This window comes from Aythya marila (genome assembly GCF_965140915.1).
Source record: "Aythya marila genome assembly, chromosome: 1".
Taxonomy (NCBI): domain Eukaryota; kingdom Metazoa; phylum Chordata; class Aves; order Anseriformes; family Anatidae; genus Aythya; species Aythya marila.
Window position 1 is genome coordinate 182,265,033 of NC_139042.1, and position 15,417 is coordinate 182,280,449.

The window sequence follows — 15,417 nt, forward strand, 5'->3', positions numbered from 1 at the left end:
GGGCTCGAATAGGAAACCCCAGTCACCCAGGAATCTTGGAAGTGATCACAGACTGGCCAGAGGGCTGGAACTTGGAATATCATCAGAGGATGATTGATGTGTGCTGAGGAGGCACCATTGTATAATAAATTACTAGAAAATGAGAAACAATATGCCCTGTTCACTGGTAGGTCCTCTTGTATTGTGGAAAAGCATCAAAGGTGGAAGGCTGTCATATAGAATCCTATATAGCAGAAACTGCTGAAGGAGAAGGTGAATCAAGTCAATTTGAAGAAGTAAAGGCCATCCAGCTGGCTTTAGGTATTGCTGAACGAGAAAAGTGGCCAGCACTCTATCTCTATAGTGACTGGATGGTGGCAAATGCCCTGTGTGGGTGGTTACAGCAGTGGCATCAGAGCAATGGGAAGCGCAGAGGCAAACCTACCCGTACTGCCACATTATGGAAAGTTATTGCTGCCTGGGCAGAAAACCTGGTTGTAAAAGTAAATATTCATGTACCCAGGAGATGGGCCTCTGAAGAACACCAAAACAACCAGCAGGTGGATCAGGCTGCTAAGATTGAAGTGGCTCAGGTTTACCTGGATTGGCAACATAAATGTAAATGTGAATCTTTTATTACTTGGTGGACCCATGACACTTGAGGCCATCAAGGAAGAGATGCAACATACAAATGGGCTCACAATTGAGGGGTAGACTTGACCATGAACACTACTGTATAGGTTATTCATGATTGTGAAATATGTGCTGCAGTTAAGCAAGCCAAGCAGTTCAAGCTCCTCTGGTGTGGAGGACAATGGCTGAAATATCAATACAGAGAGGCGTGGCAGATTGATTATATCACGCTCCCACAAACCTGCCAAGAGGAGCTCCATGTGCTTACAATGGTGGAAACAACCACCAGATGTCTGGAATCATATCCTGTGCCCCATGCCTCCACCCAAAACACTATCCTGGCCCTTGAAAAGCAAGTCTTATGGTAACATGGCAGCCCAGAAAGAACCAATTCAGACAATGGGACTCACTTCTGAAACAACATCATAGGCATTTGGGCCAAACAGCATGGCATTGAATGGTTGTATCTCAATCCCTATTGTGCATCAACCTCCAGGAAAATCAAATGATACAATGGACTGCTTGAGAGCAATGGATGCTGGAACATTAAAACATTGCAAAACACATTTAATAAAAGTCATCTGGTTAGTCGGCACTAGGGTATCTGCCAATTGAGCTAGCCTGCCCAGTCAAAATTTTTATGTACTGTAGAAGGGGATAAAGTCTCTATAGTGTGCATAAAGAACATCCTGTGGAACAGCAGAATGTCTGGGTTATTCCTTAGGCAAAGGCAGGAAGGACCTGTTCAAGGACCTGGGTGCACTTGGTGGGTAATATGGAAGGATGGGGAAGTCCAATGAGTACCTCAAGGGGATTTGATGTTGGGTGAGAATAGCCAATGATTTTAATTGCACGACTGTAATTGCAGTATAATGCTATGTAATCACAACAATGGTCACTATATGCCATATCAATGGTATTACAGTAAGTCACCCTGATTAATGAAGAATGAATTTTGATGGAACCAAGCAAAGTGAAGCAGTGATAGAACTGGAAAAGTGCAGTGCTGATGGAAGCAGAACTGTCCTCAGCCTCCAGTAATTCAACACCATGCCCTATCTCTTCTGCCCTGAAGGACTGTTATGACAGATGGAGCTCAAAGTCATGGACTAAATGAACTCATCAGATATTTTCAGCAGTGGTCGATAGACTAAAGGAATAATATCTGTGTTTATATATCAAAAGACAGAAAAGCTGCTGGTGTTTAACTGGGTTGTATTGGAAAGAATGGGACCTGAGCATGACATAGGTGTCGTGGAATAAGGGGCGTATATTGTCTTAGTAGCTGGTATAATGCTGTGTTTTTGGTTTAGATTGAGAATAATGTTGATAATACACTGATGTTTTAGTTGTTACAGAGCAGTGCTCATATTAATTTAAGGACTTTTCAGCTTCTCATACTGCCCTGCCAACAAGGAAGCAGGAGGTGCACAAGAAGCTGGGAGGGGACAAAACCAGGACAGTTGACCAAAACTGGGCAGAAATATTCCATACCATATGAGGTCATGCTAAACAGTAAAATAAGGTTCTCTTCTGATTCTCTCCCTCAACCCACTGTGTGTAGGAGTGTGGTGGATGGAGAATGAGTGCATGGCTCAGTGGTGCTTATTTGCCTGCTGAGTTAAACCACAACAAACAGGATTTAGTTATGAATCTTACCATAATGGAACTGCTTGCCCATCAGCTGAGTAAATGTATGGATGGATCTCTGAGAAGATGGGAACCCTTTTTTGGAAATACAGAGCTGCCTTCCATAGTTTACACTACTATATATGAATGGCAATTTTTGACTCAAAAGACATCGCTTACTGAAGAGTTTTCAAGACGACAATTCAATGGATGGATCTTAGTGTTTTATTCGTATCATGTATGTTCCAAGCTTCTGAAGGTTAAATCCCAAAAGTGAAACTAAGTAGGCTTCTAGAAAGTGCACACTCAAGCAAAATTGTTTTCCAAGATTTAAAATGTCCAAAGAGTATCTTTGGAACCAGTGGCTGCTAGTAATTGCAGTCAATAATTCATAAATCAATAATAAATTCACATGCATACACACAAAAAGGGCTTTATTACATGAGTCATTAGTGATAGAAATATCATGTTCTCTGACTATTTATAGTTTGAGAGCTTATTTGATATTCCATCTTGGAAGAAATGTGTAATCTTTCATTCCAATGTTCTGCATCATGGCCCAGCATTTCATCTTATCATTAGTTCTCCATTAGTTCACTGTGTAGTAGAACACCAACATATTGGTTCAATTCTGAATTTACACATATCTGAGATTTATAAAGGGACAAAGATTAATATTCTCAGTATCATAGAACCTCAGTAATGTTTGGTAAGTTTCCAAAAATAAGGCTCTTAAAACTCATTTTCTCACAATTCATGCTAACTACAAAACTTTTTTCCTTTCTTCCATTGTTTCAAATAGGACTAAATGCCACTTTGAGAAGACAGAATTATATATATACTTAGTAAGAAGAGAACAAATGGACTGAATGATATGAGTTGGATCTGAATTTGGATGAAAAACATGGACAAAAAAAGTCATCACTTTAAAATAGCTACCTTATAATATGTCTTCCAAAAGAAACATGGCAAAACTTTTGTTGGTTTATTTTCTTTTTTGCATTTTTCTTTACGTAGAAGAATTGATGGTCCTGTTTTCCTCGCTGTATAATATGCAGGAAGTCTGTAATGAAGTTAACATGCAGCCTGACTGAACTGAATATTTAAAAGTCAGCAGGGTTTTCCCAGCATCTCAAAAATCAGGTTGCAATGTGTCTATTATACAGGAACCAGTGGTTAGCGTTAGTCCTCTGCATCTGAAGATGTTTACCTCATTTCTCTATTCTTCTTCCTCCATCTCAAAGAAATGATTTGGAAGAATCTCTTTGAATTACTGAGGTGTTTGATGTAGCAATAATAAATGTTCTTTTTCTTTGAACTTCGACAGAGTATTATTATTAGAAGTCCCTGGGGTGCTTAAGGAAAGGTTGGATGTGGTACTTAGGGACATGGTTTAGCGAGTGATATTAGTGGTAGGGGGACAGCTGGACCAGACGATTTCAGAAGTCTTTTCTAACCTTAATGGTTCTATGATTAAGTCTTTTAAAATAAATAAATAAATAAATAAATAAATAAATAAAAGCTACACTGGGAAGCACTAGAACAGTTTGTAGTTGAAAAATTTAATTATTTTTTTGACTAAATTTGACTAAAAATTTGACCATAATTTGTCTACTTGTCTAAACATGAGCCCAAACATACAATATGAAGGCATTGAGAAATTTAACAGTGACCCAAGCATAGTTAGATCTAAATATATACTAAATATATATATATATATATACATGTATACTTAATCTGCTGTAGACAACTTTTTCCTGATATATTGATGACATTTTAACAACTGATGGAAGTTCTCATCTCAGAAACTGAGAAAGATTTCTAAAGAATTTTCATGTTATTGCTCTCTGGATATTTTCTCTTTAAATTAAATATCATTTTTTTCATTCTTATTAGAGGAAATAAAAGATTTCCACTTAGACTAGAAATCACTACTCTTTTTTAACAGAACTACATTTCCCAAATTAAACAGTGACTTTTATACAGTGGTGATGTGGTGGTTTTAGCCAGCTGGGCATCTGGACTCCACCACAACTGTTCTCTCACTCCTCCTCCTCAAAAGGAAAGGGGGGAAAAATATGATGTAAAGGGCTGAAGGGTTGAGATAAAGACAGGGAGATTGTTCACCAACTACCATCATGGGCAAAACAGACTCAACATTAGGAGATTAATAGGATTATTGCCTATCACTATCAGACTAAAAGAGTGAGAAACTAAAAACAAACTAAAAACACCTTCCCCCCATCCACCCTCTTCTATGTCCTCCACCTGAGTGGCACAGGGGAATGGGGAATGGAGGCTGCAGTCAGTCCCCAATGCTTCATCTCCACTGCTCTTTCATGGTCACTCTCTGCCCCATCTCCAGCATGGGGTCTCTCCCACAAGATGCTGTCCTTCCTAAATTGATCCTACAAGGGCTGCCCACAGGCAGCAACTCTTCAAGAACTGCTCCGATATGGGTCCATACCACAGCATCTATCTATCCATCAGGGCAAACTACTCCAACATGGGTCATCCACAGGCAGCAGCTCCCCCCAAATCCCCTGCTCCTGCGTGGGCTGCAGCTCCGGCCCAGGGCCTGCTCCTGCGGGGGCTCTCCATGGGCTGCAGCCTCCTCCAGGCCACATCCACCTGCTCCACCGGGGGCTCCTCCATGTGCAGCATGGAGATCTGCTCCACGTGAGACCCATGGGCTGCAGGGGTCCCCTAGGGACCTCCCCACAGATCACAGGGGAACTTCAGTTCCAGCACCTGGAGCACCTTCTGCCCATCTTCTGCACTGACCTTGGGGTCTGCAAGGTTGTTTCTCTGTTTCTCACTTCCCTCTCCCAACTGCTGTTGCACTGAAGGTTTTTGTTTGTTTGTTTTGTTTTTGTTTTGTTTTGTTTTGTTTTGTTTTCCCTTTCTTAAATCTGCTCTCCTGGAGGACCAACCAGCATCACTCACTGGCTCAGCTCTGGCCTGTATCGGGTCCCTTTTGTCACCAGCTGAAGATGGTTCTGATGTGACGTGGGGCAGCTGCTGGGTTCTGCTCACAGAGGCAACCCCTGCAGTACCCCACTACTAAGTCCTTGCCACATAAACCCTATATAGGCAGTTATTGTATTTTATCTCTATTTTGATTTGATTAAAATATTATACAATTTTTTATTTGTTGTAAGGAATGGAGTTTCTCATTAGGAATGATGTAAGCTATGTAGTCCAACAATTAATTATCATAACTGTTAACCCAAACTTGTAGCAGAACTAAGTCAATTTATAATTATTTTTTAATAGCCATCTTTCTTCATAATCTGTTTTAGTTTGTTTGTTTTACAGTACAATTATATAAATTATATAAACAATTATATAAACAAGATGCAGATATTCACAACATTAGCCAGTGTCTTAGAGTTACTTCAGCAGTTTGCAAACTTTGGTGTATAACAGTAAATGCGGGAATAACAGTTCTGCTTATGTGTTTTCATATAGTTGCACATAATTTTCTCACAAATTTATTTTCAAGGTTTGGTGGTTAAACACTGATAGGGACCACCACACCATTCTCTTATTCCCCTGCTCAGAAGGGTGAGGAAAAAATATGATGGAAAAAAAAAAACAACTCATATGTTTAGGTAAGGACAGGTAAATCACTCACCAGTTACCTTCACGGGTAAAACAGATTCAGTGTAAGACATGTTAATGAAATTTAATGACAATTACTAACAGACTAGAGCGGTGAGAACTAAAAGCAACCTAAAACCACCTTCCCTCTTCCTTCTATCTTCCCTCTTCTACCTCCTCCTCCTGACTGGTGCAAGGGAGTAGGGAATGAGGGTTGCAGTCATCCCATAACATTTTGTCTCTGGCATTCTTTCCTCCTAACTCTTCCCCTGCTCCAGTGTAGTGTCCCATGCATGGAAGGCAGCCATTCCCAAACTGATCCTATGTGGGTTTCCCACATGGATATAAGGGAGGATCCAACTTCAGTCTTCCATTACCTGGAGAGGATTTATAGAAAAGACAGAGACAGATTCTTCTCTTAGATATGTACAGCAAAAAAGTGAAAATCCAGCAACCATTACCTGCATAAAAAGGAAAATTCTTAACAGATAAATTATTCACTGCAATGGGGGTCAAACACTGGAAGAGGCTGCAGAGAGACACAATGGTATCTCCCCCCCTGTAGTTTTTCAAAATTCAGACCCTGGGCCATCCTACTTTTAGCAGGCCATTGAATAGGTCTAAGCCACTTGCTCTCTTCCACTTTCACCTCTCAAGTAAAAAAGAAAATAACTGAAAAACCTTTTCACCAAAAACACAGAGTCCTTACAATAATCTTCTCCCTCTCATTTCATATATATTTATATCTGATTCAAAACTGAATCTCTTCTTCTGACCTGCTGTCCAATGATGCATTCACAAATCCTGATTAGGCAGCAAATGACAATTTTCAGTATGATCTCTGCAAGTGTAAGTGCAGCCACTGACTTATAAAATTTCTACTGAAGAGCCAGGTGGAAAACAGAAGATAAACTCTAATAAAAAAGATAACCTACTCACAGACAAAAAGTGTAAATTGGTTTCCAAGCCTCCTCAAAAAGTTTCACAGCAGAAATATTTTTTTCTTGTCATTTTTATTTATTTTATTTTATTTTATTTTATTTTATTTTATTTTATTTTATTTTATTTTATTTTATTTTATTTTATTTTATTTTATTTATTTGTTTTGGAGAGGAGAGATTCAATTTACAGAAGAGTGCAAGCAAATAAATAGCGAGACTTATCTCTAAAACCAGCAAGCTAACACTGTAACATTTTTGTGAGGGTTTTCAAGACAACTATTTCACCTTGTTTGATTGTATTATAACATCAGTATTCAGCCCACACTGGAAGAAAGCAGAAAGGCCATGTTACAATTTCCATTGTGCTTGTTTGTAAATTGAAGTGTATGCTGACATCCTGTAGTAGAATTAAGGAATGAAGGAATGAAAGCAACACAATTCATAAACCTGTTTTTTTGTTTTGTTTTGTTTTGTTTTTTTCACCATGTTAGAATCTAAATGCTGGAGGCATATTTTACTCAGTTGGACAGTCTAATCCTGTTTTGCTTTCAATAAAAGGATATTTTGCCTAATACTATTTGCTATTTTAGATATTACATTAATTTTGGAGTAGTCTGTACATAGGTCCAGCATTACTCCAACCCACGTGTAGCACCTGGAATTTTCTTTTGCTGAATTTCATGCCACTGATGATTGCCCAGTGTTCTAGTCTTCCTTGATCCCTCTGCAAGGCCTCTCCTTCCTTCAGGGAGCCAACAGTCAGCAAACTTGCTGAGGACATATCCCACTCCTAAAAACAGATCAATGATAAAAAAGTTGAACAGAATGATCTTGCTTGTCTTCAAAGCTCACTTGTACAGCCAATTGAACTCTCTACTCTGTACAGCCAACTATCACAGATAGGCCAGCAGGAAATTGAAGGTGCTTGTGTTATCTCCTTTTTGTGATACTTTTTTTTTTTTTTTAGAACATCTTCCCAGTTAAAAGCTTATTAAGTGGTTGCTCTGCACTTTTTGTAAAAAAGAAGATAAGACTTTGTGGTTCATAATGTGAGGATGACTATTCACTACTAAAGTCAACTATTAAAACTTCTAAGGAATGTTTTTTTCTAGGCTGCTGAATTTGACTGGTGTTTTGGGAGTTACATCAGGATGGTGGTCAGTCACTAGAGGGGCTCCATTTTAGAACCAGTTCTCATAAATGACTTGGATGCAGGACTTAAAGGTATAATAAGTTTGCAGATTACATTAAATTGGGAGGAGCTGTTGAATCTGTCAAGGGCAGAGGGGCCTTGCAGAGAGATGTTGACAAATTAGAGGGCTGGGAGACCACCAACCACATGAAGTTTAACAAGAACAAGTGTCAGATTCTGCACCTGGGATGGGGCAATCCTGGCAAAACACACAGCCTATATAGACTCTTCTATACAGAATGGAGGCTGGAGAGCAGCCCCTCAGAAAGAGATCTGGGGATTCTGGTTGACAGCAAACTGAACATGAGCCAACAGTGTGCCCTGGCAGCCAAAAGGACTAACCATACCCTGGACTGCATCAAGCATACCATTACTATCAGGTTGAGGGAACAGATTATCCTGCTCTTCTCTACATTTGCTGCTTCACTTCAAGTACTGTGTGCAGTTTTGGGCACCAGAGTATAAGAAGGATATAAAACTATTAGAGAGTGCCCAAAGGAGTGCTATGAAGATGGTAAAGGGTCTAAAGTGTAAGATGTATGAGGAGTGGCTGAAGTGACTTGGTTTGTTCAGCCTAGAGGAGGGGAGAGGGAACTCATTGTAGCCTACAACCTCCATGCTTGGGAGACTAGAGGGGCAAATGCTTCTCTCTTCTTTCTTGTAACCAAGGGAATGGCATGAAGCTGCCACAGGAGAGGTTCAGGTTGGATATTAGAAGAAGCTTCTTCACTAAGAGGGTGGTTGGGCACTGGAAGAGGTTCCCCAGCTCATCGTACCAAGTTCGTTGGAGTTAAAGAAGCATTTGGACAACATCCTTAGGAATATGGTTTGATTTTTATATGGTCCTGTGTAGATGTAGGACTTGGGCTCAACGATCCTTGTGGCTCCCTTCCAACTCAGGATATTCTATGATGCCAGGGTTCTATGATTTAGCATTCCATTCTGGTCATGGTGTTGAAATTAAACTCTGCAGCTGAATATGTTCTTTCTGATTCTGAATATTTTTAGGATTTTATACACTAGAACAGAAAAAGAACTAGGAAAAAAAAAAAAAAAAAAAAACATAGACTACTCAGAAAATGATGAGAGCTTCAGTGGTCATTTCCATAGGTATAGATGTTCAGTGCATTTGTAGTGATTAATGCCAGACTGTGTCATTTCTTTAATAAAGTTGTTGTGTTTGTTTGTTTGTTTGTTTGTTTTTTAATTTTGAACATAAAAAAGTATATTAAATAACACCACATGTCATATAATGACCACATGTCATATAATGACTACAAGAGAAATCTTTGTTTTTCAATTCTAACTGTTTTAAAATAAAGAGTTCCTAAAGTTCTGCTTTACAGTCTGTGTGGGTAGAGAAGACAGGATTAGTCTGCCATCCAGGCAAATGCTGATGCGCTGTTGATAGAGACATCCCATCTATGTTAATGTCCAGACAACCTAATCACATGGTGTAATACTGCAGATTTCTATAGGCATGACTAATTTAGATGTAGCACTTTTCATCCTTTTACATAGTCTGTTCCTCATATTTCTGTATTCATTTTTCTCTATTAATTTATGAGAAATATGAATGTGAAAACATTTTTATAGACTGGTTACAATGATGTGGGTCAAAGACATGCATAGGACATAAGACAGATAAGCTGAACACATGTTCAGAAGGATCAGTAAGCTTCCCCTGCCTAGAAAAATTACAATCTTACAAAAAGGAATTTATTGTTCAAAACTATAATATGATTTTAGTAGTCAGATACTTAATTTCTCTTTTCAGTTATACTTACGTTTTGAAAACAAACAAAAGAAACTTACAGATTCAAAGGTTGTAAAGGATATTGCTTTTCTTTATTGCCTTTTTTTGCCTAGTGAAGCTAAAAGTAACATAACTGATATCATGTAACAATTTTTTTATTTGTCTTTTATTTTCCTTACGTAAAATATCTGTTTAACATCATGAACATCACATCCTTGTTAAAAAAATCATACATAAATGCCACTGCCTTTTTTTTTTTTTTTTTTTTTTTTTTTTTTGTAAGCAGGAGCTAAAGTACAACATAATTGTTTAAATGGTTGATGATAATCAAATATTTTCTAAGCAAACAGGCAATTTTTTAGATAATCTAAAGCTCTTTATCTATTACTCTCTCTCAGTGCAATGCATTAGGTAAATAGTACCGTGAATATTTTGAAATGGTATTAAGATTATCATTTTAATATTAGAATTAAAACATCTTTATTCTCTTGGATACAGCAGCTGGGAATTCTTTTTCTTTCCCTACTGAAAGCTCCAGTTCTACAGTTTTGTCTGTAAAGCAAACCACTAAACCCATACGTGACTTCATTAAGATTTGAGAATTTCATAAAGATACAAGATTTCAATATGAATATGAATATGAAAATTTCATATTGAAGATTTCCTCTTAGATAACTTTTTTTTTTTTTAATTCCTATTATTTCCTGTAACTTTCCTGCTTCCTGAGATCAGCTGCCTATTTCCCTATTTCAGTCAGAAATTCAGCTATTGTTCTGTTCTTAAAAAAAAAAAAAAAAAAAAAAAAAAAAAAAAAAAAAAGAAGGTTTTTAATTACTTGCATTTAGTTAGTTAGTTAGAGAAATTTTAGTGTGACTTTAGGGAAAAGTTCAAGGCAAAAGCACAGTACAAACTTACAAACTTTGTGTTCTTTATAATTCAGTAAAAAAAAAAAAAATCCTTTATCTTAGTAAAATGGACCTAAAGTTAATTGAGCTCTTTAATGATACAACGTTTTGTGTATGTCGATGAATATTTCAGCAGTGATGTGAGTTAGTTAGTTGAAATAGAATAGAGGACATTTAGGCCTGGGTCTTTTAATTTGCAGTTGACATATGCATCCCTTTAAAGCATTACTGACTTCATCATTTGTTTATATATATATATTTATTTTATTAGAAATTAAGTAATCTTTTGCTTGCAAAATTTCATGGGTATACTTAAGCTGTGTGCTGACATCTGAAGAGAATGCCAGTAGTATCCAAGAGCAATTCTTCAAGGTGGTGATGGCTTTAAAGACTGATGGATTCACATTAGACTGCAAATATCAAATGTAAAATCATGCTAACTTTATAAAACAAGTATGGTTTTGATTAATAAAATAAATCAAACTAAGTGCTGTTTTATGACCTTTGATCACTATTCAAAGAAAATTAATGCAGTTGACTGCCAATCTTTCATGTAATGGCAGCTATTAAATCCACGAGAAATCAACTCATTATCCAATTCATACCAATTAATCAGATACCTTGGCTAAGTGGAACACAGTAAAACATAATAGCTGTGATGGGGCACAGCTTAATTAAAACTCAAGTTTTTAAGCTCAGATTTATTTGTTTTTCTTTGTTATTTGCATTCCATCTTGGTGTTAAATGAAAAAAACATTTGCACTGTGAACAAAAAAAAAAAACTGTTTTGTACTGGCTTTAGTGAAAGATAATATCATGAAGAGAATATTATATAATAAATGCTCTGGAAATAAAACATCAGTAGAGAAGGAAATGTTTAACAGGAATTGCTTCAGAATGTATTTCTTTATCACATCAAGGAAAATATGTACATTATAATTATGCATTTTTGAAGAAGGAAGGAGTATTTCAGTGAGAGGAAAACAAAGAAGATCCAAGACAGCAAACCAAAGTATTACATCACATCGTAGGGCAATTAACTTGACCCTGGCAAAGATGCTCTCTTTAAAGTACTTGTTAAAAGATCTTTTAATATTCACCGTAAGAAATGTTTGTAAGGAAGGTTAGTCAAACTCATACCAGGAGCTTAGCCAAATTTACGTTGAACAGTATTCAATTATTTTGTTATTTACAGGTTTATATATCTAAAATAACAAAATAAATTCCATCAGCCTTCACATATTCAAAAATCCATTCATTTTCTCTCACCATCTGATGGGTTAGTGACATCTGCTGGTTACCTCATGCAAGTTATAATATTTTACCAATGAGTCGATGATATATACAATAGATGGTTTTGTTAGTCTTCCATCCAGGTGCAATTATGGAAGGAGCAGCCCAACAGCCAGGTGTCTGTCAGGTAGTCCAAAGGGCTGTTTTAGATTTTTGGATCATATATCACTGTTCAGTTTTCTCGTACTGCAACACCAATGACTGTTAGCCAAGGAGACAGAAGATCTTAACAGCAGATGTGACTCTGATGGATACTAGAAGATTAAGATACTAGAATTGAGTATAGTAAGGCTAAGAAACTTTAAAGTGCACTTGGGCAGGAAGAGGATGGTGTAGATTTCTTTATTTTCCTGATGTGGAATCTCTTCAGAATCAATCCATAATACTTCCCAAGGACTGAGTATGCATGGTACTGCTCTTCTGAGTGACATATTTTGTAGGGAACTTTCTTTCCTGCTTCTTTATACATACTTTCTTTGTAAATGTTTATGGACACTTTCCTTGTAAATTTTGTAAATAAATGCATAAACGGTGCAGCACCTCTCCCCAGTCTGTTTTTTGCATATATAATGCATTTGGATCCTTCCACAGTGATAGAAGAAAGACAACACAAAAACCACATTGAGCAGCTAAAGATCAATCATCTAAATTGGACTAAGTTTAAAATCTCGGTAGTTCTCTTAGCATGTAAGACAGTAACAATGGGATTGAGTGTGAACATAAAATAGACTTCAGGTATGAAGGGTACTGTTGGAAATCAGTGCCATGGAGAATGTGTTTTCTCAGATCTTAAATCATGCTGCTGTGTTTTGGATTTAGGATTAGAACAATGCTGATAACACACTGATGTTTTAGTTGTTTCTGAGCAGTGCTTACACCAAGTCAAGGACTTTTTAGCTTCTTATGTTGCTCTGCTTGGCAGGAGGCTTGGAGTGCACAAGAAGATGGGAGGAGACACAACCAGCATAGCTGACCAAAACTGACCAAAGGGATATCACATACCATACATGTATGATGCCAGTCTTAGCAATACAGCTGGGGGGAGCTGGCTGGGAGGACTGCCATTGCTCAGGGATTGGATGAGTATCAGTTGTCAAGTGGTGAGCAATGCATTGTGCATCACTTGTTTTGCATATCCTCTTCCTTTCCCTTTCCCTTTCCCTTTCCCTTTCCCTTTCCCTTTCCCTTTCCCTTTCCCTTTCCCTTTCCCTTTCCCTTTCCCTTTCCCTTTCCCTTTCCCTTTCCCTTTCCCTTTTCCCTTTCCTTTTCCTTTTTTTTTTTTTTTATTTTTTTAAATTATTATTATTTTTCTTTTTCTCTCTCTTTTTTTTTTTTTATTTTTTCCAGCTCTGTCATGCTTAGCTGCCTACCATGTTAAACCACAACATATCCTCTATAGGACATCAGGTTTGAGACCATCTATCTAAACTCAACTTACATGAATCCATGGAACCTAATGAACCTAATGCATTTAAGAGTGCTAAGGGAATTAGCAGATGAAGTTGCTAAGCCACTATCCATCATATTTGAGAAGTCATGTCAGTCCAATTAAGTTCCCAGTGACTGGCACAAGGGAGACGTAACAGCCATTTTTTAAAAAGACAAAAAAAGAAGACCTGGGGAACTACAGGCCAGTTGGTCTCTACTCTGTGCCCAGTAAAATTGTGGAGCAGATTCTCCTGGAAACTATGCTAAGGAACATGGAAAATTACAAGATGATTGATGACAGCCAACATGGTTTCACTAAGGGAATATATTTTGTGACAAATTTTGTGGCTGTCTATGATGAGGTTGCAGCACTGGTGGATAACAGCAACTGACATAATTTACCTGGATCTGTGCAAAACATTTTATACTGTCCCACACAGCATTCTTGTCTCTAAAATGGAGGGACATGGATTTGAGATGGAGAAATTGAGAGACATGAACAGATGTGGACTTAAAAAGGATAGATTTAAATTAGATATAAGGAAAAAAAAATTCCTAAGATGGCGGTGAGGCACTGGAACAGGTTACCCAGAGAAGCTGTGGGTACCTCACCTTGGGCACTGTTTAAGGCCAGATTGGATGAGGCTTTGAGCAACCTGATCTAGTGGGTGTTGCCCCTGCCCATGGGGATGGAATATTTCAAGTCCCTTCCAACCCAAACCATTCTATGATTCTGTGATTTATAGATATGTGAGTGTATATAGATGTTTCCTAGCAATATTGGTTCTAAGGTGCTGGTAAGCATGAAACTAAAGTGTAAAACAAAAGACATTGTAGAGTTGGAAGTATTTTTGCAGTAGCTGAGAATATCAGCAACATAATTAAATTAAATTATATTAAATTGGTTATTTTTAGGAATGGCAAAGCAAAACACCAGAAATGACTCAAAGTGCAAAAATACATAACAGAAACATGTTCTTTTAAGTTAAAATGCATTGCCACTAAAGCAAAGAGTATTATTTGTAAACAACTTGGAGATCCCATAGGATAAAAACAACTATGAAAATTATATTGTTACACTTGTCACAATTCTGCTTAGCATAAATACTGTGCAGAATGCTACTATTAAAACATTTTAATGCAACCATAATACCTTTTAATTTTTATTTTTATTTTTTTTTTCAAATTAAATATCATACACACTTAATCAGTGTGGATTTGGGACAAAATAACTATTACCTGTATCCTGGAATGTGTATTTTAGAATACATACTAAATCTTCCAATAAATGATCTATTATGAGATCAGATGAATCTTCAATCCAAATCATTCATTGCGCAGGGTTTTCTACAGCCACAAAATTAGAACAGCTCCACAGCTACTGTTGTGCCATGTGGTGGAGAAGGCGCACACAGCCCCTGCCAGTGTTACTGAAGTGAGGGGGATATATATTTTAACGTTCTTAAACAACTAGTCTTTATTTTCTATCTCAGAAAACTGTACCTGAATCAGTCATTAATTTCAATGAATTGTTCCTCAAATAGAGGCTTTTTAAAAAGACAACAATAATTCTGCATTTTCCACCTGTATGCCTGCATAAAAGCTTGACTCAACTCAGTCTTCTAGTCTTACTTCATTTGATTTTAAAATAGGCTTAAAGTTGAATAACACATGCTTTACTGACTTGATGAGTACAGATGAAGTGATATATACACAAAGGTTCACTCACTCTTTTACCAGTGTCTTACCATATGTGCCTTAAGCATACCAGTCAGAGCATACTGACAGTATTATATCTTGTTTATAAACCTGTGCGTTTAGTAAGGTTTAATAATTTGTTAGCAAAATTGCATCAGAAAGCTAAGCTTCAGTGGAAAACAAAAACTCCCATTATGAGTTACAAAGTCATGGAAGTGTGGAGTTATAATAGAAATGCTGACACAATCTTAACCATAGTTATGTGAAGACAGGAAACTGTAATTGTGCCTATTATTAAAGACTTGAACTGTCGGTGTGTTTCACAGAATTGATTTTGCGATCTGTTTGTAGCTTGTTTCT